Below are 26841 nucleotides of genomic sequence, written 5' to 3' on the forward strand. Positions count from 1 at the left end.
GGCAGTATGTTTTGACCCCCCCCGGGGGCAGATGGTCACACACATGTGACCATCTACCCCTAGGGAAGGGCAAAACAAAAATATATAAATTATAACTTGTTTTGGGTGGGAGTGGGCCGGCCCACTAGACCAGCAAGATTTTTTGTGTTTGAAAGGAGGGGTGGCCCTTCCTCCCTAAATGGATGGGGGCACCTTATGTAGCCTTCCCTGGGGGCTGATTTCTGCCGCTAGGAAGGGGTACATTAGATGCCCCCATCCATTTGGGGTGGGAGGAGGCCACTGCAAATATTGGCAGAGCCACCCCCATGCCTGGGGCAGTATGTTTTGCCCCTCCCCCGGGGGCAGATGGCCACACACATGTGCCCATCTGCCCCTAGGAAAGGGGCAAAAACAAAAATAAAACAAATTATAACTTGTTTTGCGTGAGTGTGGGGGGCCACTGAACCACCATGGATGTTTTTAGTTGAAAGGTGGGAGGCCCTCTCCCCCCCACCCCAAATGGATGGGGGGCATCTCATGTAGACCTCCCTGGGGGCAGATTGCTAGCGCAATCTGTCGCTAGGAAAGAGGCAAAACAAAAACAAAACAAAACAAATGATAACTTGGTTTGGGTGGGTGTGGGGGTCACTAAACCACCATGAATGTTTTTAGTGGAAAGGGGGGTGCCCACGGGTGTCTTCTTTTCGGAAATGCATGGGGTTCTCTGTTTTCCTTGGTGGCTTCGACACCCTAGGCCCAAATCTCTAGGTTGTCCCATAAGCAAAATCTGCTTTGCCGAAAGGCTTGGGGTTATCACTGGGTTAGCCTTTTCCCTTTTCGCCGAGGTAGGTGGAACCACACATGTGAGGTACCGTTTTCGTTGGGACACCTGTGGGAACGCGGGAAGGTAGGACATCTGTTGTTGGCGGCGTGTTTCAGTGGGTGGGCAGAGGGAAATTTTCAGACATTTCACTCTGGCCACCCACTGAAACACGCCGCCAACACCACATGTCCTATAATCCTGCGCTCCCACAGGTTTCCCGACGTAAACGGTAACTCACATGTGTGGGTGCCCCCACCTGGGCGCAAAGGGAAAAGGCTAAACCACTGGTAACTTCAAGCCTTTCGCCAGAGCAGATTTTGCTCATGTGGACAGCATACAGATTTGGGCCTAGGGTGTCGAAGCCACCAAGGAAAACATGGCACCCCATGCATTTCCAAAAAGAGGACACCTGTGGGAATCCACAGAGGTCTGACTTGCGTGAAACGCCCCAGAATGTATTGGCCACAATCCCCGGCAAAGTCTGAAATTTGGTGAAAAAAACTAACATTTTCAGACATTTCCCTCTTACCACCCACCGAAACACGCCACCAACACCACATATCCTACCTTCCCACGTTCCCACAGGTGTCCTGACGTAAACGTTACTTCACATGTGTGGGTGCACCTACCTGAGCGCAAAGGGAAAAGGTTAAACCACTGGTAACCCCCAAAGGGTTTGGGGAGACAACCTACAATTTGGGCCTAGGGTGTCGAAGCCACGAAGGAAAACAGGGTACCCCATGCATTTCCAAAAAGAAGACACCCGTGGGAATCCACAGAGGTCTGACTTGCGCGAATCTCCCCAGAATGTATTACCCACAATCCCAGACAAAGTGAAAATTGTGTTTTTTCCACCAAATTTCAGATTTTGTCATGGATTGTGGGTCATAAATTATGGGGAAGTTTGCACAAGTCAGACCTCTGTGGATTCCCACGGGTGTCTTCTTTTCGGAAATGCATGGGGTTCCCTGTTTTCCTTTGTGGCTTCAACACCCTAGGCCCAAATCTGTAGGTTGTCCACATGAGCAAAATTCCTGAAAATCTACTGTGCGAAAAGACTTGGGGTTACCAGTGTTTTAGGCTTTTCCCTTTGCACCCAGGTAGGTGCACCCACACATGGTGAGGGATCGTTTACATCGGGAAACCTGTGGGAACGCGGGAAGGTAGGCCATGTGTTGTTGGCTGCGTGTTTCGGTGGGAGACCAGAGTGAAATGTGTGGAAATTGTGGTTTTTTTCTGTCATTTTCCCGATTTCCCCCCAAACTATGCAATCTTTCCCTACATAGTTGTTGCCTGACCTGCGCAAATCACCCCTTCCTAAACTTGAAATATAGTCTACTTTTCAGAAATGTATGCCTTTCTGGCTTCCCATTCATCTTTCCTACCCTTTTCTTCCATTCCATCCACGCATGTCCTATTCGACAAAAAACGCCAACATCGCCTACCTCTCACAAAACGGCTGATTAGCATATCCAAATATGTTATTTTGGTTTCCACTCAATCTGTTCTTGAAAACCTGGAAAATGGCAAAATCACAACAGCAAACCATTTGTTCCTAGCTCTTACAAGGAAAACACCACAGGATTCTTTGTACAATATTTTATTGGCATTTTTTGAAAAACCCCAAATGTTCTCCTTTTTGGTCATTTTCTCTCACCCCCCCACCCCCACTACAGCAAACTAGGATTCCTGGGTGGCGTTATGATCGCCTACATGTGGGGAAAAGGGGCCAGCTTTGGCCGAGATATCTCATGTAACAAAGAAGTTACAAGGGATTGAATGGCAACATACCGAAATCACCAAAAAAGGCCTTGGCACTGGGGGGAAATACCCATGGCAGTTAAGGGGTTAAGACGGTAAAGCCCCAGAGGAGATATCATTTGTAAGGTAGCTCAGTTAGTTATTGTTCCAAATGCAGATTGTGCACAGGAATATGTAACACCTGTGTTCAGCACCTGTCTTAATCTTCCGGTGGGATAATTGGCAGAGTGAATGCATTCAGCTTCCGATGAAATACAGCATTTTCCAAGTCAATTGGTTCAGAAAAAGTGGTGGAAAACACTACTACTGTTGCTTTTTCTAATTGGCCAGATTTTCGTGCATTTTCTGTGTGGAGTTCGGGAGCCAAGTGGACACACCAGGACCCCCTGTATTTCCCGCTCCACCAGACAAATGCAGCCTTACTGCCAGCATGGATTCTCTTGCTGGAAATAAGGAAAGGGATTCCTCTGGGATCTGCTTGGAAATTAAACCTGGTATAAGCGGGTGGAGTCCAGAGCAAGCCATTGTCAATTTCGCCAGCAATCGATAATTGCGCGAGGTATTTACACTCTTCCAAAGTGGAAAAGCAATGTGATTTCACCTGCCTTTTACGATAAAATCTTCCATTTTGTGGCGGAAAAGTAAACAACGTGGGCCAATGGAAATGGTCCACTCCATGCAGTTTACTTTGCGCCTTGATGCTTGGGGGTTTTGCGTGATGCTACACATGTAATAAATAAATAAATAAATACATTTAACATGACCCCAGATAAATGGCAATTCGTGATCAGAATGAGTGAGCATGGCGTCGCTGGTAAGAGGGTGTCCTGTGCTTCTTGAGTGCGTTGGCAAATGCCCTTAATTGCCATCTCGCGTTAAGCAGGGACTTAAACCCATCAGTGTGGATTGTGCAACAATAAGTCGACAGAGGTATTTCAAATGGCCAATTTCGCTCTTTGGGTGACATTGTCAAAGTGGGAGAATGTTGCCCAGCATGTGCCACTTTCTCTGCGGAGAGAATTGTGCCATCCCGAGGAAGAAGTGTGAAAAACCCACAAGGGCACTGTGCCCTGCTCTTTCTGTGTGCGTCTTCCACACAGGGCGACAGATGCAGACTCAGACATGGGTAAGTCTCAGATGGCAAGCCTGTACCCTAGTTGATGTGGCAAAGGATTCCAGACTTCTGAGGCTGTTAACATTAGTAGCATTGAGTTACATGCCACCTGACAGGTATGTGTGATAAAGTTGCAAAACAGAGCTGTTAGTGGGCTAAAGCAGGAGGCAATGTCTGTCCACCCCCAAATGGTATGCACAACCAAAACTAATAGGCCCCTCCCCCATCATGGCTGTTGGGGCCAGGCTCCAAATCAGGGCAAGAATGTCCTACAATCATCCATGCCCACGAGTAGAGTACCCCATGTGTTCCATGAACCCTGTTGAGCAACCTCTGTGCTTTCCAGGTGATACTAACGTTATTTAAAGCCAGAAGTCTAAAAGGTAATCGCTTAATTGCAGCTGGAAATTAGCTCCTGGCATGATCAAAATGTCTTAACCAAGTGTGACATCACCCCCTTCATTTATAAGAAATATGTGTTTTGTCGCGTTTCCTCATCCACTGAATTACTGTTAGAAACAAAAGCAAGAGTTATGTCTCTTGTGTAGGCATTAGGAAGGCAGTTGCCAGCCTCTGGCATAGTATGCCCATGTTCTTCCAATATAGGCTAGCTGTTGCCCTCTTATAGCCAGGTAGAACGATCATGGCAGTGATTGGCAAATGCCTTTCCCCTGCAGACAAAAAAGCGGAAATAAGAGGCCAATTCAAGACACAGAACAAATAGAAGTTAAGACAGACTGCCGCTGCCATTGCTGTGTTATGGAGAATATGTTGAGTCTTCAAGCAAGGAGTTATGTATTAACCAAGCAAGCAGTGAGACAAGGGAGAGGCAAAGAAAGGCCAGAAGGGCTCTTTGAATAATGTAACAGGGCAGAGGACCCATGCTCTGCTGTCCTAGTAACATATGAGAGAACCAAATAGGTCAGGCTTTGCAGCAAATGTTAAACGAGAAAGGTACAGAGTCCAGCTCTGCATTCAGAATAACAAAGGCAAAGAAAGACTAGGCTCTGAAGCCAGCATGAGATGTAATAAGAAGGACCAGACTCATCGTGAGAGGCTGGCCCGGCCCTCGCACATAGCGGGCTGACCCTCTGTCCACCCCCCTGGGTCCACATACACCCCACCTACTAGGAATCTCCCGGGTCGACACATCCGGCTGCGGACCTGGGGAGTGTTTATAAGGCAGTGGGCTTGCGATCGCTCATCCTCCTTGTTTGCTGTACCCCTCCCCACAGGACAATCAAAGCTGCAACATCACACACCTGGTCCCTCTACTCCCATAACAGGGCTTACTCAGAGGTACAAACAAGATTTCCTCTTTCTTTGAAACCCCCATCCTTCCATTCCAAGAGACACACACATCTCCTTGCACCACACAAAAAAGTAGCAACTTGCAGTTGGTAGAAAAGGCTGCAACTCCTTTATTTGGCAGGAGTCCACTTACAGGTGATCTGCCTCTTAACGAGCTGGCATCCTTGCTGTGGCCCGCTGGAAGTAATTGTTATTTCCTCTCTCTTACCATGAGCTCATAGTCATAGATGAAAAATCCAGAAATGCAACATACAAAAACATGTTCTTTGCTGCTGCATCCTTCTTCTGTTTTCTTTTCTTCTTTTCTCTTGTTTTATACAGTGATCTTTGTAATTTAATACGTACTGCTATTTTAATTCTAATTTTAGGAAAAGTCCAGTTTTTTTTACTAAAACACAATAAATACATAAATAAATAAAGCAAAGTCCCCAAGATGTCCCCTGTCCCCCCCAGATTTTATATGTCTCCTACGCCCCTGGGGTTAGTAGTTGTTTGGGGTCTGCGTCGGAGTTTAGAAACCACTGCTCATCCCTGTATTCCAGTAGAGCAATAGTCATTTTATCACACATATAAACTGGAAACAGGAGAATGTATTTCGCCTATGTATCACAGCAGTGTCATCCTACCCATGGTGCACACTAAAATGAATGCAATAAAGACACAATTTAGACAAATGGAAACATACGAGGCCAAAGGGTAATTCAGTTCATTATTGTATTAGCATTTTCAATACTCTGGCCTCAGTTAGATATGGATGAAGACTACTATCACATTTTGTACCGCCGTCAGGGGCCACTCAGCTGGATTCTTCTCATTGCCCACACAGAGCAATAACAGACACAGCCCAGCAATTTGGGTGGAACCCACGTTGCCATGACATGTTATGCTCTAAGTGGATAGTCTGAATTGATCTGTCCTGTGCACAGAGTGGAGTTGATTAAATGGGGCCTACATGAAAAATAATGGCGGCCTTCATTACTTCATTACAATGTGTGATCACTGCATATGGGAAAACCATGAGCTAAACATGTCATCTATGATTTATGCCTCCTCGCCAGCATCAATGTATGACATGGCTATGTATGCCGGGTCCCCCGCTCGTTGTGGTGAAAACCTGGGGAGCAGATTTCTCAGAGAGTTTCTGCTCTGCTCAGTGCGGGCAATGCAATCCAACATGGCACCGATGTGGGAACATCTGTGGTACTCTCATTTCTGTGGCTTTTCCTGCATCTGACCCATTCTGTGCCCTCTTCAGAATGAGTATTGCTTGTGGTGAAATGTTTCGGCACATACATTAGCGCGAATGTCTCATCTCCAGGCTAGAGTAGGCATTTCATTGTCATCGTGGTGTTAGAGGGGGCGGGCCTGGACCTGATCTCGTGTCTTAAGCCTGTGTCTATGCCTGCGAAGCAGAACATGGAGCAAAGGTCCTTCGTGCATGTTCAAAGGAACGGTGTGCTCTGTGTATTATCTTGAGTGTGCTTCTGTTTAAAACGCTGATGGTCACATTGTCTTATGGGCATTAATTATGTCTGCAGGGCGAAGCTACTGCTCTAACTTACAGCGAGGTGTTGTTTGCATTTTTAATTGACAGCATTATGGATGACAAAGTGAAAACATTGCAACTCTGTAGGAAGTGCTTTTGGCCTACGGAGGCAGCCTGGGCTTTTCTGCTGAGCTTGTGTTTTCCGCTCAGCAAACAAAGCACAGGTCAAAAAGCATTTCTATTACAGCCATTTGTTAAAGATGTGTTTTTTCTTTATTGTTCTCCAGGAGAATGAATACAGCTCTTCGCCGACATCTCACGTCTTCACCGCTGGAAACCGATTTCTGAAAAAGCAGGTAGGGCCCGGCCCATTAAATCCGCATCTGCCTGGGGATTGCTGATTGCTTGCTAAAGACAAGTGTTGTTGCAGCACCGCACCGGCTAATATGTGAACTCCTAGGAGCATAGGCAGGTGGGTGTGCCTGGTCAGCACATTTGCGTGCTTGTTCAGTCGTTTCGCTTTGGAGCTCCTCTGACTGCAGCATGTTTCACAGCCCAGGGCCAGAGACTCTTTCAGAATGGCGGCGGGTGCCAACGGTTCAGAAAGCTTACCTTGAAAGGACCTGTTTCTGTCTCTTATCTAAGCAAGAGCATTAGTAGTGGAATAGCCGGACTGCTACTACCGGTTAGCCCTGCACGATATACGTGGGCTTAGGGCTAACGGCAACATATTTATGTATTTAATTCGAGATTCCTTTTTGTCATTACTGTGACCAAGGCAAAGTTTGAGCTTTAATAGACAATGTTAATTTGGGCCTCATTACGACCCAGGCGGTAAGGGGTTAACGGCAGCGTTAACAGCGCCGCCCCTTACCGCCTGAGTACGAGGTCCCTTAGCGCCATGGCGCTTTTAACACCTGCTTTTAGCAGGTGTTAAAATCCATGGCGCTAAGGGACCATGGAGTTAATTACGCCACCGTAATTTACGGTGGCGTAATTAACGCCTTCCCCACTCCCGTTATGCCCTATGGGGCAAAAATGGGAATGGGGAAGGGTAAATGGGGATTGGGGACTTACCGCCCCGCCAAGGTCGGAATGGGGCGGTAAGTCCGCCAACCACCATGGCGTAAACGTAGTTTACGCCATGGTGGTAAAGTCACGGCCCAGGCGGTAACTTACCGCCTGGGTCGTAATGAGGCCCATTGTAATTAACTGATACCACTATTGCCTAATTGAGTTGTTCTCTGTTACACGTATAAGATGGAATGAAGAAAGCACCCTCCTTAAATTCAAATATAAATATATATGCATATCCCGCAGAGATAATACACGTGAACCTGGCACCCTTCCGTGAACCTTTTCAATTGGTCTCACCACCCCTGACTCTCTCTAGTGGGGAGCTAGGTTCATGCTATATATATCCAATACAGAGGCAAAGGTTTTCTCTACTGGCGCACACAATACATCTGCATTCATAATAGTTGCTGAGTGTGAAAACAATCAAGTTAGTGATGTACTTATTATTATTATTATTATTATTATTGTATTTAGTGAGTGTTAACCAAGCTTTGAGAAGCAACGGAGCACTTTACAGAGGTATACAACAGAGCAGATGTATAGCAGTGCTTTTTTCAGAGGTATCAACAGAACACATATGCAGTGTGAGGGTAGGATACAGAGGGTACAGAGGATGGGTACAGCTGTACAGGGTGGCAGAGAGGAGAGGGGTGGACGCGTCTAGCTGGTCAAGTGGCGAGTTGAACAACGTGATGACCTAGGTGTTGATGAGAGACTCCTTGAAGAGGTGGGTCTTGAGTTCTTTTCTGAATTGTAGGAGCGTGTGGGCAAATCTGAATCTGACGGGGAAGAGGTTCGATAGCTTTGGGGCATAGGCAGAGAAGTCTTGTTTTCTGGTCCTTTCCTTTTTGCAATAGCAAATTTCAAGTGTGCACATGTCCTGGCTTCTGGTGGTGTGCTGTCCGCAGGTGATGCTGAGTTTCTCTGCAAGGTAGCTGGCTGAATTGAGTGTGACTGCCTTATAGATGATACAGAAAGACCTGAAGGCTATTTGTGTGAGCAGCGGGAGCCAGTGAACGTTGATGAGGTCCAGGTGATGTGGTTGTATCTGCATAGACCCTTAATGAGGTGTGCAGCTGGGTGTAGGACACTTCTCAGGGGCCCAAGGGAGGACCACAGGAGGTCCTGGAGGAGGGCATTGCCCCCGTGCAGGTGGAATAAGACCCATGTTTGAATGGTGAATGTAAAATTGTCCGGACGGAGAAAGGGCTTGACCTGCCACAGGGGTGAATGTTGATACAAAGCAATCTGAGATGTCTTAGCTATATGTGTCTTCAAGGAGAGGTGTTTGTGGAACCACAGGATTTGGCACCGGAGGTGAGCTCAGGTGTGAAGCCCTCAGAGTTCCTGGTTGATAGCCAGGTTTGTATGTCTGGGTGCTCTGTGTTTTTGGTGAGGAGTAGATATTCGATCTCAGAGGGGATAAACTTCAGGTATGCACTGGGCATCCAAGACTGGATGAGCGAGAGGCATGTTTTGAACCTATGGATGCCCTTGATGGAGTTGATCTTGAGGTATAGCTGTGTCTCATCTGTGTATTGGTAGATGTGGATGTTGTGTGTAGCTAAGAGTGCTCCCAGCGGTTCCATGTTTAGACTGAAGATCACTGGGTAACAGGTAGCATTGGTGATTTAGAGGAATCCATCAGACCAACATGCTGGCAGTTGACGAGGTAGTACTTCAACCAGCTCGGGACAAGGTCGCTGATTCGCAAGCGCTGATGTGGTGTATCTGTGAGTGTCTGGAGGGCTACTGTGTTGACAGCGGCCAAGAGGTTGAGTAGATCCAGGAGGCAGGGGTGGCCATTGTCAAAGATGTTGAGGGCATGGTTGACTTCCTGTATGGTTGCCGTCTCCATGCTGTTTCTGGGTCTGAACCCAGATTGGTAGGTTTGGAGGAGATTGTTGGTGTCAATGTGTTGCTGCAATTGCGCATTTACCGCTTTTTCAATTATCATACCTGGGAAGGGGAGATGGGTGATGGGGCGATAGTTACCTAGGTTGTCAGGATCAACAGTGAGTTTCTTTAGTAGAGGGATGATTTTTCCTGTCTTTAGGGTCAGTGGGAAGGTGCCTTGAGTTAGGGAACTGTTGATGATCTCCAGGTAGGGAAGGAGAGCTTCTGTGGGGGGGGGGGTCTTGAGTATGGATGCTGGGAGGATGTTGTCTGTATATAGTGTGGCTTTGAGTTTGGCCAGAGTTTCTATCAGGTCATCTATAGAGAGGATCTTGAATGTTGTCCAGGGTGTGGAGATTTTGCAAGGATCGACATGAAGTGCCCCTGTGGATGCTTAGCTGGTGTCTATGTGCTGGTGAATCTTGCTGATTTTGTTGATGGAGTATGATATGGCAGGGTCGGTTAGCAGGTTGAATACAGTGCTTGACCGCTATGAAGTGGGCTCTGCTTTTGTTGTTGGCCTCTGCTATGGGGTTCTGATAGTAGGAGGCCTTGGCTGTGATGATTAGTTGTCAGCTGGTTGCTCAGAGTTCCTTGAGGTGTGCGACATGGGATGCGATCCTGGAGCAGCTCCAGGTTTTCTCTTCTTTCCTGATGACTCTTTTGCTGAGTTCTTGCATGCACAAGGGTGCTGACCGTTTTGGGGTTTCGGTTTGCAGGTGGGTTGTTTCAGCGGTGTGAGTCAGTGAATGGAGACTGAGAGCATGGCATTGAGTGCTTCCAGTAGAGAGTCACAGTTTGGTTGGGGTTGTTTGCTCCATGTGAGATGGAAGTCGGTGAGGTCTTCCATGAGGCTTTCCACTGCAAGGTTCTTGAAAGACCTGAATGTTTGTCTGATCGGTTTCTGCTGGGAGTGCTTGATTGGGGTGGTAAGAAGGATTTTGAAAGTCACGGCCAGGTGGTCAACCTAGTCAAGCAGGAGAGGAAAGCTGTAGGGGAGGAATTGCAGTGCAGTGATGATTAGATCGGGGATGTTACCTTTCTAATGCATTGGGTCCTTTGTGTGTTGTGTGAAGTAGAGCGTGTTGAGAAGTCAGAGGAGATCTTCCTTCCTCAGTTTGGTGACCTTGTTGCCTGGGGGTTAAAATCACCTATTCAGATGCTGTTGGCATGCGTGAGTTACATGGTAATGAACCGGTCGGTCAAGTCTCTAAAGAAGGCAGTGTCGGGCTTTTGTAGTCTGCAGATGAGATGGAAGGTGACTCTGTCCGTTGAGGAGAGCCGGAAGTTGCCTGTGAGGACTTTGAAGGAGCCAATATTGCCAACGTCAAGTCTGGTGCAGTACCACAAGGTCTTGTTGTCAAGATCCAAGTCCACCTCCCCTTTCTCCTCACCTGACTCCTCCGAGGTAAGTTCGCAAGGGTCCGTCTCAATCTTGCCGGGCTTCTCCTTAGCCCTTGCCCCCTTGCCTTTCGGTGTTCTGGTCTTTTCGTGAAGGTAAGGTCTGGCCCCTCCGGAGGCCACCTTGACAGAGGAGTGGACCTGTCACCGGGGAAGCCAGGGGGCCAGCCTCAGCTCTAGGGAAAAAGCCCGAAGGCAGAAAAAACCCTAGTCCGTAGATGGGTTCCGAAGACAGGTCCTTTAGATGGTACAGATCTTTAGGTTGCAGTTCCAAGATACCAGGTATGATGACGTACTCAGTGTAGCTGAAGGCAGGAATCCAAGAAGCAAATGCCAAGATACGGAGTGGAAGGGTATCAGACCGTGGGAGAAAGGTAGGTAAGGGAAGGTATAGTAAAGAAAAGATACACAGGAGTTAGATACAACAGGAAGGGACTACTGTGCCAAGTCAGGGAGAGGAAAGCAGGAATGCCCCAAGTAGTCAGAAGCAGCGCTGAACCACCACGGCGGAGCGGAAAGGAACAACCCGCCGGAAGGCAGCACGCCGAAAAGGCAGGAAGGTAGGATTAGCAACAGGGGCTCAAGGGAACGCAGAAGCGGCGAAGCGCAGCGCCTCCATGCCCGTTAAAGAAAGAAAACACCAGACAGAAGGGCTGAGAGAACAGCCGATAGCGAGACCAGCTGGGAAGCTCCTGTTCACGGACGCGGAGCACAGTGCGAAGAAGCACCCTCGTGGCCGGAGTAAGGATGTAGACCAGGCAGCAGTGGCGTTAAGAAAAAAGGTACATTGAAAGTTAGAGCGAGGGAAGAACAGGGAAGCGGAGAGGCACCGTACCAGAATTAGCGGCGGCAACCTCGAACAAAAAGTAGAAAGTTAGCGAGCACGAAGACAACAGTAAAGGTAGAGGAAAAGAGATACAGGGAAGGAACAAGGGGAATAAAGACTAGAAGAGTAATACACGGGATGGCGATAATCCAAAAGTCGGAGCAATGAGAGAGTGAAACAACAGATACAACGCGCCGAGAAGTGGGCGGAGCCAGATTATATAAGCTCTGGCACCATGTTGGGTGAGGACTCGACCGCTCACCGCCGGAAACGCCAGCGATTCCAATGTTTCCAATCTTGGATCCTGACACTTGTAAAGGACTGCAAGGCTTGTGTGTGCATTGTTTAGCAGGTCTCTGTGTTGGAAGATGTAGACGTCGAGGACAAGAATGTCTAGGATGTGGGTGGAGGTGGGTTTCAGCCAGGTCTCAGTGATGAAGATGATATCAAGGTTGTGTGTAGTGATGAGGTCGTCAAAAACTGCTGCATAGATGATAGCTGAGGGGATGTTGCTGAGCATCAACATCTGTGTTGTGGATGGTGAGGGTGTGGTGATGGGTTTGAGGCTGCTGTGGTTGAGGTTGCTGCCAAGCACGTTCTGTGCCTTAGATGAGGGGTGTTGCCTGGTGATGGTGGGGATTGCCTGTGCGGACAAAGGGAGAAAACACATGACAGAGCATGCATACCTGTTGTCTCAGCCGGGGTTGGGCCCTAGGTTCTCCCGGTCCGAACAGATCCAAACAGGAATTGCCCTTTTATTCATCTGCCCTTCACTTCGGACGACCAGATGAGAGATGCTCTTGATCAAAGAGTTAAAAGCAGAAAGGAAAGCAGAAAGGAGAGGCAAGGTTAAGAAGGTGGGTGGGGCTTTTGCCACGTGAATTAGATCCACTTTCACCTGCTCACCAACTGCAAAGAAAAAGAGGCTGGAGGGCTGTTTATGTAGTGGAAAACGGTGGCTAAACAGGAAGGTGCCTACAGTTTAGCAGTAATTGACAGGTGGGTGGGACTTAGGCCACATGACCTAGATCCACTTGCACCTGCTCACCAATTGCAAAAGAAAAGAGTCTGGAGGCCTGCTTAGGTATGGATAAAGGGCAGCAAAACAGGAAGGTGCCAACAGATTAGCAGTGTTTGACAGGAGGATGGGGTTTAGGCCACATGGGCATTATCTGCTTGCACCTGCTCACCAATTGCAAAGGAAAAGAGACTGGAGGGCTGCTTAAGTATGAATAAAGGGGCAGCAAAACAGGACGGCACTAAAAGATTAGCAGTGGTTGACAGGAAGGTGGGACTTAGGCCACATGGGCTGGATGGATCAGCTTGTACTGCTCACCCATTGCAAAGGGAAATAGGTTGTAGGGCTGCATAAGTAGGGAAAAAAGGGTGCATATGCCATGGCTGAAAGGGAGCTCTCAAAACCTGTGATGTAAGAAACCTGAAATTATAAGCACATCATATTGCATACACATACTTTTTTTTATAAATATGGATATTAAAACTGCAAGATACAATTTGATGTGAGACAAAACATGTTTATTATTTCACAATCGAGCATGGACAAATTGAAATCCTTACAAATAAGATTTGCAAATTGTAAGTCTCCCCAGAAAAGCAAGTGTTATAAAGTAACTTGATTGTAGTCATTTTTTGTATGCATAACAGACATGTCATTTGGAGTCTAACAAAAAGTTGTAAGAGCTTCTACTGTTTGTTTGAAGAAGTGTGCAGTGTGAGACGCAGAACACGGTTGCTGTAGATTATTTATTTATTTATTTATTTATTTATTTATTACTAATGTGTTACAACTTATTATAAGCTTTTCACATGACGTAAGAAATTACATTCGAACAACAATCATTCATTAAAAATAATATTGACATATTGAGTCGATAGAAAAAAATAATAGCATAAAAGGCATAGATTAGTAGAAAGGAATCCATGAATCCACCAATGAATAAATATTAGTTTTTCCCTTTTTTCCTAGGAGTGACGTTCCCACGGGACATCCCCGAGTTGACATTTGCTATATGTTTATGTCCAATGATTTCTCAGCAATCGTCCAAACATTATACATAACAATGTATAATTTCATTCCTTTTCCCTTTGCATTGACGGCTCTGTGCCAGAATTCGTTACTGCCAACATATTCCAAGTTATGAACAAAGTCTGTATAAACTATTGTATAGACCTTTGCCATAGCGACACATCTAGTAAGGACGTGTTTGCCCGTTTCAGGTTCCGTTTTGTCCTTGCACAGCCTGCAGTAGCGTTCAGGTAGGGGGAGATTGTTCTTAATCCCACTTATGGCCAGTACAGGTAGCTGATCGATCCTTAGCAAAAGAATGAATCGTCATAGCCGTGGTGAAGGGCATAGATTCAGGTATGGTAATGGTTTTTTAATAGTGTAATTCATGAATTGCACAAATTTGTAGCGCTTCAGATCTTCCAAATGCGCAAAATTGCTGATCCAGTCGTGTAATTCAGATTTCTTGGCTAGCGCTCTCAGCAAAGGAGTAGAGACCACTTGTTGTTTTTGTGTCCAGCCAATAGCTTCGAGGTAGTTGATAATATTCTTTTTCATAATAGAATATGAAGACGCTTTGTTAATTTCGCAGTGGATCGCTGTTAACAATAAATTGGCTGTATCCGATGTTACTTTTAGATATAGTTCAGCTCTTTTCCTGAGTACAATAGACTTCCAGGAAATAAGGCCGAGCTCTAATCTAAGGATGGCCATTGGGATACAGCCCGGGAGGCCGAGTATTTTTCTCCAGAATTTTCCTTCGAGGATTTGAAGCCAATCAAGGTCTATCAATTGTAGTGCCTAAAGGCCATAGATTATCATCGGTGTTAAGACCTGAAGGTAAAGTTGGCGTGCTGCCCAGATGGTATAACCAGAATAAGATGTAGAAAAACGGTAAATAAGTGCTGTGACTTGGGCAGCCCTTGTGGATCTAATTTGTTTGCAGATGGTATATTGTCCCTTGGGCTCAACCTCGACACCCAGGTATCTGTAGTATGGGGTATATTTGATTTCCGTCCCAAATATGTTTAGACCGATTCTTGCTGTCTTCTTAGCACTGAACATTACCATCTGTGTTTTATTCAGATTAATCGTCAGCCCATTTGATTTAGTATAGGACCATAATGCCTCAGCTGATCTTCGCATGCCGCTAATGGTGTGGTCCAAAATGACTAAGTCGTCCGCATATGCTAGCACCACACAGTGGGAGGGTCCAATCTTAGGGGGGCAGTTATTTTCCAGTGATAGCATTTTAGGTATGTCGTGAACAAACAGGTTGTACAATATTGGTGCCGTAACGCATCCTTGTTTCACACCACAGTTTTGATTGATCTTATTAGTCATATTCCCTTTAGCATCCAGCTTCAGGGAGACTGTGGTATTGTGGTGCAATAATTTGAGATAATATAATATTTCTTTTGGACATCCCAATTTTTCAAGTTTGGCCCATAGTAATTCCCTGGGGACTAGATCAAAGGCGGACCTAAAGTCTATGAACAGAGCGTATAACGGTGGATTACCTGATGTTCTGGCTTTGTTACAGAGAATGTCCATTACTACCAAATTGTGTGTGGTAGAATATCCGCTTCTAAATCCACATTGGAAACGGTCAAGGATCTTTTCTCTCTCTACCCAAGTTTGGAGTTCTTGTAGGAGGTATGCTGCAAATATCTTGCCCGTGCAATCCAACATGGAAAGTAGACGGTAATTACCAGGGTCTGTACGGTCGCCTCTATTATGTACAGGAATCAAGATTGCTGTCTGCCAGGATTCAGGGATTTGACCTTCCTTCATAATCTTTTCAAAGAGGATCACGAGTATCTCTGCCCAGTATTCGGGGTTGCTCTTTAATACGGCATTTGCTAAGCCATTGGGTCCCGGGGCTCTTGAGGATTTGAGCTTTTTTATCCTGGTTATCATAGATTTGACTGACACTTTAAAAGGGGTCGTAGGTAGATCCTGGTGAACCCTCTCCTGAGACTTTGCCTGATCCATACCGTTTCGGGTTTTCAGGAATTCCTCCCATTGGCTAATACCAATTGAATTGGTTAAGGGGGTACTGGTGTCACCACGAGCCGTGCTCAGTAATCCCCATATGGATCGGGAGTTTCCCGTGCATAGTGTTTGGACTGTTGTTTGCCATTTGAGCAGTTTTATTGCATAGCGTTTTTGCTTTAGCCATGTTCTGTAGGCGTTTTTCATTTTCTTGCTTAAAGTTAGATAATAGTGCGATGTAATCGATACTTTACGTAGTTTCCTCAGGTCTGCTCTTAGAATTCGTTTGGCGTCTCTAATTTCAATGTCGAATATGTTAGTGGTCTTTGTCTCAGGAGCCCGCATATTTGTTTTAACTGCTGCAAAGGTGTTTGAGAATGCTGCGATCCATTCTTCAATCTCATTGCTGGTCATAGCTGAGAGTTCTGTGCGACATAGATAGGGATAGTTAGTTGTATATTCTGTGGCTCGATTGATGTTATTATCAGACCACCGAATCTTGGAGAGAGCATGGTTCGTCTTCAACTCTCCAATAGGTCTAAGCGATGTGTGTTGTGTGATATAATTGAAAAAGAGTGTAAGAGTAGCATGGTCGCTCCAATCATTGTCCTTGATCTTCATATCTGTGACCCAGGTAGTCATGGAGGGACTCACGTATATGTAATCCAGTGTGCTACTAGATATAGAGTTTCCCCATGTTGGTTTACCCGGGTAGTCATTGATGGTTCTGCCGTTTGAAATTTCAAAGTTCCATGACTTAAAGAAGTTAAGCCATAGCTGTCCCTCCGAGTTTACACTTCCATGTTTCAATTTGCCTATTTTCTTCAGCAAGGGGTTGTTGCTGGTACTCGACTCGCCAATTAAGTGGCAATTAAAATCACCCACAAAGATTACCATATTTTTCTTTGGCTCCGTCAGCCAGTTGATCAACAGATCGTGGCAAGCTTCCTGGATGAACTCGCTCTGAGAAGATTCAGGTGGATTATATATATTAACTAAGAGAACATGTTCCGTTTTATCTTTGCCAGGGAGCTCCAGTTCAACTGCTAATACATATTCATCCAATTTCGTGTGAATGCGGGTCGATCTTAGTGGATGCAAAATGCCAATTAATAGGCCTCCATATGGTCTTCCCCTTGGACCCTTTTTTGCCAATTCCTGGTGTATGGTGTACCCATTTAGCAGGGCCCGAGAGGTAAGCCACGTCTCTTGTAAACATATGCAGGTATGGCCCATTAATAAGGAAATTGAGCCATCAGGCGATAATAGATGGCTGAATCCCCGGCAGTTCCAGGATATTATGGTTTTATCTCATTGGTTTGATGTTATTGCTGGTAGAGACTCTATTAGACATTTGAGCACCTTCTGTATATCTGCCAACTGAACAGTGTCATCTTTAGGTAGCTGTGTTATGGTCCTTCCTTCCATAATTGGACTTGGCATCTGGGTCGGCCACTGGGGGTCAGGGATATTAGGATCAGCATCTATTTCCAGGTCAACTTCCCTCAAGTTGGTTTTATAATTACGCAGCAGCTCTGCGGTAGCTAGGAATTTACAATGGAGGGCCGATGTACTTGAATTCACGACTTCTAATGGTTCGACAAATGCAAAGTCCTCGGATCGTAGCACTCTCAGCTGCGGGATGGAATGCAGTCTAATCATCAATGCTGATCTGGTGATCCAATCATGGTTACTAGATTGATAGAGATTTTTAATCAGGCAGATTCTTCCACCCCTAGGTACTATGTAATTGCCCTTGTCCTCATCTGGTGCAGCTGTCGATATTTGGGGCTCGTTGGTCGAGAATATTGAAATAGCTGATAGATTGTTTGTGTTATTCTGGGATACGTTTGTGTCCTGTTCTTTTTCACATAGGGATGATTCTGGTTCTGGTGCCATTGCTGATTTAAAGGTGTCGCATTTGTCATTCAAGAGCCAGCTAGTGAGCTTTCCCTCTTTTGCTGCAGTGCGTTTCCGTGCACGCGCCGCTCTCCGTTTTGTTTTCCTCTGTCCCTTTTTGGGAGTGCTGCCTACTGTTGGCCTCGTGATTTCCTCCACTGACTCTGCTATATCTGGTAGTATGGTTGTTGCCATTTGACGCTTTCTTCTTCCAATCGCCTTTTTTGTCAGGCGTCTTTGTTTGCGTGAGAGGTAAATTTCCGAGTTATTAGTAGTATTTGGGTCCTGGGTTCCAGAGTCAGAGCCATCATGCGTATTAGTGTTGATGAGTTCCGGCTCGGTCTCCTTTGAAATGTTTTTCTCAGTGTCGCTTGTTGCGATTGCGAGAGTGATGTCTAGTATTCTCCCACACATCTTCAGTAGTATGTTTAATGCGAATTGTACAGATGCAACAGAGGCTTGCAAGTCCCCCAGGCTTGTACTGCCTTCTTCATGATCGCTGTTGTTTTCGGGGTCCTGCGAGTCTAAGTGGACATCAAGATTAGGGGAAGCGGATAATCTGTCTAACGCTTCCCGTTGTTAGGTTATCGTCTGGTGTTGGTAACTATTAATTTGGTTGCTCGTGTTACTTCTCTGCAGCGGAGTCATGGCTCTCTGCATAGACAAGCAAAGGTCTAGTAGTGAGTTATTGTCAATTATGCTCTCCCCTAGGCACACTGAGTTGTTCGTTCTGCTGTGAATGCTCGGCTCCTTCTCCTCGCTTGGCAGTGGGCTTGTGGGATTTGGAATAGGCGGAGGTGGAAAAAAGTCTGTAATAATACCTCTTTCCCTCAGAACAGGTTTCGTGCCCTTACCCTTGTTCAGCCCTGTGGTAGAGGTTCTGCCCTTTTGATTCCGTAGATTGTATCTCGTGGCAGAACACTTCTTGGCATTTAGCATAGTGAGTTTGTTCCTTCACTTTCTTGACAAATCAGGGTAATGAGGGAATGCGCCGTGTATAGAGTACTCAATAAGATCGCCTTTTATTGGTGGTGTATAATGTTCCCTTGGCACTTTCAAAACATAGGGAATTGCGAGCTGAGTATCTTGGGAGTATTTGAAATCCTCAGATGGTTAGCACAATTGGTGCAAAGGCTCCGGTAAAACTTTCAATCAATTGGCACAGCAGTTGTGACCTAGGTTCAGTCAAATGGTCCAGAATATCCCTGATCCACAGTATGTATAGTTAATAGGATCCACGTTTATAGATTGCGCCTTCCCTTGCCTCTGACTAACATGCCAAGCAGGGAAGGGAGCGAGGGGTATATGGGAAAGGTCCAGGCAATTGGGCTAAATGCAATGGCACAACACGTGTGCCAACTAGCAGAAGTAGAGACCAGATGGCAGGGGGAGAGGAAAAGGGAGGGGGTGGGGGTGGAGGAGGGAGCGCTGCAGCCCAGGCTCCTGTGGCAAAAAAGGGGGGGGGGGAGTGGGGGAGAGGCGAGAGGAATCCCAGCTCTTTCCCTCAATTCACCACTCGCTGTACCTCTTCCTACTGTGCACGTCAGCGTTCCCACAGGAAGTTGCAGGCGATTTGCGGGAGCTGAGGGAGCTGTCTAAGCCACGAGTCAGCGCTGCTCGGCTCAGATCTACTTCTTGGCTCTCTCGGCCCTCCGCAGCCCCTATATCAGAGCAGCATCCATCCAGGTCTCCACAGCTGCACCCCGCCTCACCCCGTCGCGCATCTCGCGTTTCCGAGTTGCTGCTTCCGGCCTCCGGCCTCCGGCTCCTCGCCGCTAGAGGAAGGCACTCAAAGGACCCGTAATCCGCGTCAAGCCGCACCTTCAACACACGCTCGGTCTCCTGCAATGTGACGTGTGCCGTGGCCGCTTCCGACGCTCTCAAAGTCAAAAATCTTCTGTTGCCTGTGATCCGGACTTTCTGCGGGACACTGCAACGCACCAATAGTGTATTCAGGTCTTCTGTTGCCTGTGATCCTGACTTTCTGCGGGACACTGCAACGCACCAATAGTGTATTCAGGTCACAAGCGTGTGCAATAGGCCTGTCACTCAGCTGCGGTAAATTATGCCATGGGATTGCTTCAGAGCTTGTGCAGCATTTTCCCTTTAACAATAGAGCAAGAGATGGGGGGGGCAGGAGGAAGCAGGAACGCAGCCACGGCTCAGAAGACTGAGCTATCTAGCGCCTTGGGCAGCGAGGCTGGGGTGCAGCGCTGGAGAACAGGCATGCGCAGTACTGAATAGCCACCAGAGCATTATACCCCTTTTAGCTTGTTTTTAAATTCAAGCTCTTGGGGGTTCTATTTGATTGGGGCAATGCTCTTAGGAATTGTGTTTGTTAAAATCCCAGTAAGAACAAGAAAATGTTGTAGCAGTACCCCTTAGTGAGTTTACACCAGGCAGAGACTATGCATAAAAAACCTTTCCATTTTTTGTGTGGCAACAGTAACATTATAATACAGGTTCATACCCCGAGTGTCTTTCCCTCTCCTTTTTGCAAATCCTTGGAAAATTCTTTGGAGTCATTGTAGTCTTGGAATACAAGGATTTAGAACTGTGGGACGATTGTCTTCTGAATGTTGGAAGCTTTAAGTGTGTTTGTTACGTCCTTTGAGCATGTCATGCAGTTTGTATTCCTTCTCCTAACTTGCTACTTGATGAGAAGACCTGTTATTCAAGGAGGGACATTCATCTCTCCACAGTCTTTGGGGTCATGGTAGGAGCCTAGACCTTGCAATGCATGCTGAAATTCAATTCCCCTCAAAACTGGCAGGGTATCAACCAATGTCTCAGGGATTGATGTTCCATGGGCATGCCAGATGGCTATTGTGCCTAGAAATCAGCATACGTCAGAATCCAGAGACTATAAAGGGGGTGTAGTAATGGTTCACTGACAATGGATTTTTCTGAATCTGGTAACTAGCATGGCTCTCTCTTGGCAGCCACGTTAGTCTGACTCATGCCCAGTTCTGAGTCCGCTGCAGGAATTCGTGTTCAATATCATACAAAGCAGGAAGGCAGAAAAGCGTAAGACATCCTGCAATACTGAACATGTAAGTCACCCAGCATGATGAGTGCAGCAGTTCTTTGTCACCATTTGACTGTGCCCAAAAAAAATTATATGGATCACCTTTGTCAGCATTCATACACCAAGCCTTTATGAGCTAGCTGATTGGTGTTCCACTTGCAATGGGTAATCCTGTCTCTTTAATCCTGAGTTAAATTAGTTCCTCATATTAATTTTAGGAAAGCATTACCATTCACTTTGTGTGAAGTAGCACTTTTTGGGCGTATCTATACGCAGAATGGGATAACCATAATAAAAAGTCTTGGATCCAAATAACCAGACAGACTCAGAAAAAGGCCTCTGCTTTGTACTTGACCTGTCTAGATGTTCTTTTCTCTGGAACTTTAAAGGGAGTTAAGGTACATGGTTATCTTCGGCCAGGGCTTATGAATAGGCATTGTTTTCTGGTCTTTCACCACATGTGAGGAGACCACAATTTTGTCCATTTCACCTTTTATTTAGTGCTATTTGATGCAATTATCTTGGGTGTCATTACCCTCTTCGGCCTCTAGAGACTTGGCTGTTCCATCTCACGCAGGCTTTTCTCCATATTTTATTGTCAAAACTTGCGACTCGTAAATGTTTGCTCATTTATCTAAACTAAGAGAAATATGTCCTGTGCATGTTGCTTATCCTCATTACCTCCCTTGTAGCCTTTAGTAGATTCCCGCTGTGGCCTCCTTGATCTTTGACCAGCAGCTATTATTTGATCATGCATGAATTTATATTTCCACCCTCTGTCAGCTCTGCAGCACTGGTCTCTCTGCTTCAAGCTCTTTGCTCATTATCATTGAGAACCAGAGTCAAAATTTTCGACACAGCTGCTTCACTGGGATTATGTTTTCTACTGCAGCAAGCTTATATATGGGTCAAATACCTTGCGTTTCTGCGTATGTACATTCGCTATTGATCTGGATACTTATCTTCTTTGGATATATGGTTTCTTTTTACTTGTACGTATGTTTACTCTTGTTTCATCTGTTACATCTTCATTCTCTAAGTATTCTTATATCATTTCAGTGTATCATGGTATCTTCTCTGTATGACATCAATGTGCAACTGTCAGATCTTCTTTACAACTCCTCAATATTCAGTGATGTCTTCAAATCTCCTGCTACCACTTCATTAAGAGGGTAGATTTGATACAGTTGTCTGAGTGCATACCATCTCTCATAAACTCAATGCGGTAATCAGATGAAAACTGGTGTCATGCACAGTGTCTATCAGTGACATACACATCTGCTTCTCTGCATTCCACCCTCTGGTTGAGTCCTAGACCACCTCCTCTTCCTCAATTATCTTCATTCTTCTTCAACAGAAAAATGTCTTCGAAATGCATATTTTAGTCACCCCCCCCAGACCACCTGCATTTTTTATATGTTCATCCACACTCCATGTCATGTGGCAGCACTCTCCAGTTGGTTGACAGAAAACCCAGTGCCCTACATAGTTCTTATGGTATCGAGGGTAACAACATTTTGTTCCTGGGGGTGCAGGTGTACTTTTTTTCAGGTGCTCACAGGTAGTGTTTTCGGTCTGTGTGTGCTCATCAGTCACAGCATTTACATTGATCATTATCTTCATTCCAATTGCTTTCTTTGCTGTCTTCTGGCATTGCCCAATTAATATTCTTATAAGGCGGAATTCCCAGCAACACTAACACTAGTACTGCTCCAAGTAGTTTGAAGGCATTTGCCAACCAAGTTCCTTCATCCTATGTCTCATCTAATTCATCCACTATTTTCTTTTGCAGGGTTGACAGCGTAGTTATTGCTTCTGTCAGGGTTCCATTCTCTTCATCGTGGGCAGGTATGAATATACAGCAGAAGGCCTGATCATGGTGCACATGCCTCCTTCCACTGCTGTCATTATGTCCAGGACATACCTGTTTGTAGCAGCTCCCACCTAGTGTTCTGTAACCACTTGGTGTTTACTGCAGTCTGAATTCCTGCCATGAATATAGATGTATATATCATTGCTTTTATGCTGAACAACATATGTTCATCTGGAATGTCATGATATGCTTCAACTGATTTCACCGAAAAATAGTTCTCCCTCTTTCGTCATCAGAGGTTCCTTAGGTGTGCATCCATTTTCAGGAAGTCTGTGCTCTGCAGGACATTTTGTGGTACTACTAAAGCTGGTATGCCTATCAGCAAAAATGAACAAACTCCTCCACATTCTGGTGGAAACTTCACGTATGCTCTTGATCCACAGGCCCAGTAGTGGTCCATCAGGACTGCATTTCCTCCATTCATTCCTGGTACGTCAAAAACCCAGCCACAATTGGGGTTTTCACCAACTTTTACCTTGGCATTATTTCTGAAGCAAAGGGATGCATTCTTCACGGGTAGGATCTGCAATGGTCCCCCTCATTGTTGACCCATGTTAACAACTTTGCAATCATAGGACATTGATCCTTGCATTCCCTTTCTGAATTCACCACAACTACATCCCACTGTCCTATCAATGCCAATGCCTTGCAACCAATGAACCCTACAGTCCATCCTTTAGGAGTAAGGGCTGTTCCTTTAATTCGCAGTTGACCTCTTTCCTAGCATTCTCATATTTTCTTTCCGTTCTTGTCCTTCCATTGTAACATCTTATTTTCCTAGATTTTGATTCCTGTGCTATTTACTCTAGAATGCTCATATTTTATTATTTGGTTCATTGTCTCTTGCTTTACTCTTGACTTCATATCTTGCACAATATTGTCTTCTCTTTGGGATGTTGCTTTATTCACCCACACTATGGATGCTGTCCTGCCTTGCAATTGTCCTCTGGTTAAGCAAGATGGAAGGTACATCAGGCAATGTGCCTTTTTCACTGATACTTCTGTTTCTCTGAATATTTCAGATGTTTCCAAAGCATAAGGTATAAGGGAACAAAAACAGCAGCTCTCATCCAATGTGTTCCTCCCCACGTTCTTCATGTGTTGATACCACGTGTTATTTTTTAAATGCGCCTAATTGTCAAAATATGAATTTATACCTTAATTATCTTCCCCAACATCTCTTTTAAACTGGGCAATTTGTTTAAAAAGATAAGAAAAAATGTCTCTCATGCCTTTGTCAGTGATAGAAAGAGATGTCTTATTCTCAGGTATTTCACTTGAATTATAAACAATATCTCATGAAAAGTAAAGAGCATAAGAAAATACAAACAAATAGGAAAAAAATGTACATGTTAGAAGTATTTCCGTAGCATTCAAATGCCACATGATCTCTATATAATGGAACATTCCCATTTTTAATTCACTGTGTTCTCGTTTAGTTATTTTTCAAATTTGTACTTTTTATAACATAAACTTGATTATGATGGCTATACTAACTCTGCAAATAAAAGGACTATTTTTAGGATTTCCCAAAAATACAGCAACATCCACGTGTTGTTGCACTAGAGCAGGATAGGTTTGTAATATGTAAACAAAACATATTATTGGTTATTGGTTAAGCAAGATGCAAGGTGCATCAGGCAATGTGCCTTTTTCACTGATACTTCTGTTTCTCTGAATACTTCAGATGTTTCCAAAGCATAAGGTATAAGGAAACATACACAGCAGCTTTCATCCATTGCGTTTCTCCCCACGTTCTTCATGTGCTGATACTACATGTTATTTTTTTAAATACGCCTAATTGTCAAAATATGAATGTATACCTCCATTATCTTCCCCAACATCTCTTTTAAACTGGGCAATTTGTTTAAAAATGTAAGAAAAAATGTCACTCATGCCTTTGTCAGTGATAGAAAGATATGTCGTATTCTCAGGTATTTCACTTGAATTATAAACAATATCTCATGAAATGTAAAGAGCATAAGAACATACAAACAAATAGGAAAAAATGTACTTGTAAGAAGTATTTCCATAGCATTCAAATGCCACATAATAATAATAATAATTTGGCATTTATATAGCGCTACAAACCCTCAGGTATCTGAGTGCTGCTTATTATTACCCATGGTGTGTGGTGCTCATTTATCGACCTTGGAAGGATGAAAGGCTGAGTTTGGCCCCGCCAGGATTCGAACCTGCGTTAGCAGGCTTTGCACGGATGTCAAAGCGAGCACTCTACTCACTGTGCCACTTGACCGGCTCTGATCTCTCTATAATGGAACATTCCCATTTTTAATTTACTGTGTTCTCCTTTAGTTATTTTTAAACTTTGTACTTTTTATAACATAAACTGGATTATGGTGGCTTTACTAACTCTGCAAATAAAATGACTATTTTTAGGATTTCCCAAAAATACAGCAACATCTACGTGTTGTTGCACTAGAGCAGGATAGGTTTGTAATATGTAAACAAAAACAGCATACAAAAATGCATGCAATGTATCGGGCAACACTATGGAATTGTTGTGTTGTTTTTGTCAATGTCCAATCGACTTTTAATTCAAGTGAAAAAATTCTGAACCAGCTGCACGTCCATTCATACCCTATTAGACTTAGGAAATGTCAATGTTGTTCCAGATTGTTTTTTAATCCATTGATTCTTTATCCTTGTCCTTGGTAGCCGATCTGGTCAGAATGTGTGGGTGTCTTCTCTGGCTTCACTTTCACCGCATGCTGGAGGGGTTGGATCTCTACTTTATAGAGCTTCACGTCATTCAGATGAAGCCAGGCTCTCCTTCTTTGTACCTTTACAGCCGTGGTGGAGACATCCTCTACTAGGTATGGTCCTTAAAAACGGGGCTTGTTCCATGTTCTAATAAAACCTTTAATGAGTACTTGGTCTCCTGGGTACAACCTTATTCGCTAATAATTGCGCTTCACCGCGCCCTGATGCCTGCAGGCTTTCGGCGCGTAACAAGCATAAAGTAAAGTAACCTAGGCTGCTTAAGAGAGTAAATAGATCAGTTGGGTGGTTTCTGCCCCTATCCTCTTTGACCCTTCCCTATGATTGTTGATCTGTTGAGATAGAAAAGAAACACTAGCAATCATATTGGTTAAATAATCATGCATTTCATCACCTAATATTTTTGCTACACTGTGGGCATCAGTTTCTACTTGAGTGGGAGGAGCATGGAGTTCTCGCATGTGGCGTCCAGTCACCAACGCATGAGGAGTTAAATTGTGATCTGAGCCAGGCTGGTTTCTTAGGGCAAATAGAGGAAGGGGTAGGCAATGTAGCCATCCCTTCTTCAGAGTTATATTTATTTATTCTAAGTAATCTTTTTTTAGAAGCCTGTTTAACCACTCACAGACACCATTCGCCTGTCGGTGATAGGCTGAGGAAAGCTTATGCTTTATTCCTAACAGAAGAACTATCTGTTCAAACATCGTGTTTACAAAATGCAGGCCATTATCAGACCCACCCATTATTCTCGCATGAGAAACTTAGCAGTGCATGCATCATTTGGGTGCGTGCATGGACCTGCCTTGATCCCGCTGGAAAACGGACATACTACTACCAGCTTGTACCTGTATCCATTGCATACTTGTAGCATATCCACATAATCTATATGTAGATGCTGAACAGGACAAATGGGCCTAGGGATTGCTCCTCTCACTGTTCACAAGGTTTGCCCTGTGGTACATTTCTGACACACAATGCAATGTTCAATAAACTATGCCACATGTTCTAATACATTTGGTGTGAACCAGTCTTCTGTGATTGTTGCAGCAAGACTCTCTCTGGTGGTGTGCACAGGGTAGTAAAGCTTCTCCAACTCCATCTTCAATAATGCTAGAGGCATAACTGGTTTTCCAGTGCTATCGCCATCTCCATAAAGCCTCAGAGGGGGATAAAGAACACCCATTTATTTTTCACACGTCCTGCTCTTCCTGTGAGGCTTGACCTTGCAGTACAATGGATAACATTAAATCTTTCCTGCATCAGTATGCACCGCTCTGATCCTTGCTTACATCTTCTAATTCAAAATCTGAAAAATGTGTAAAGTATGCTGTTCTTTTTGCCTCTACATCTGCAGCTTTGTTTCTGCTAGAAATTAAGTTGGCCCCTTTAGTATGAGTGGCACACTTCACCATCACGATAGCCAAAGGGAACTTTAATACTTTAATAAGCTTGCCCAATAGGGATGAATGTTGCATTGGAGTGCCGTCTGCACGGAGGAAACTCCTCATTTTCCAATGTGACAACCCTGCGTGTACGGTATTCGCCACGTTGACAGCGTCAGAATACACTGTCACTTCCTCATCTTCAAATCTCTGAAGTGCGGC

The 26841-nt window shown here is 45.0% G+C and overlaps 1 protein-coding gene across 5 annotated transcripts in view; it reads left to right on the forward strand.

Moving 5' to 3' along the window:
* LINGO2 (leucine rich repeat and Ig domain containing 2) overlaps positions 1 to 26841 on the forward strand; it is a 5916036-nt gene that overhangs the window by 1760002 nt on the left and 4129193 nt on the right. For all 5 annotated transcript variants that reach the window (XM_069630911.1, XM_069630909.1, XM_069630914.1 and 2 more), the window contains exon 5: positions 6762 to 6830. The gene's annotated coding sequence lies outside the window, so the exon portion shown is untranslated. The remainder of the gene's footprint in view (positions 1 to 6761; positions 6831 to 26841) is intronic.

The sequence above is a fragment of the Ambystoma mexicanum genome, chromosome 6q (assembly GCF_040938575.1).
Source record: "Ambystoma mexicanum isolate Mex_15411 chromosome 6q, UKY_AmexF1_1, whole genome shotgun sequence".
NCBI classification, from domain to species: Eukaryota; Metazoa; Chordata; class Amphibia; order Caudata; family Ambystomatidae; genus Ambystoma; species Ambystoma mexicanum.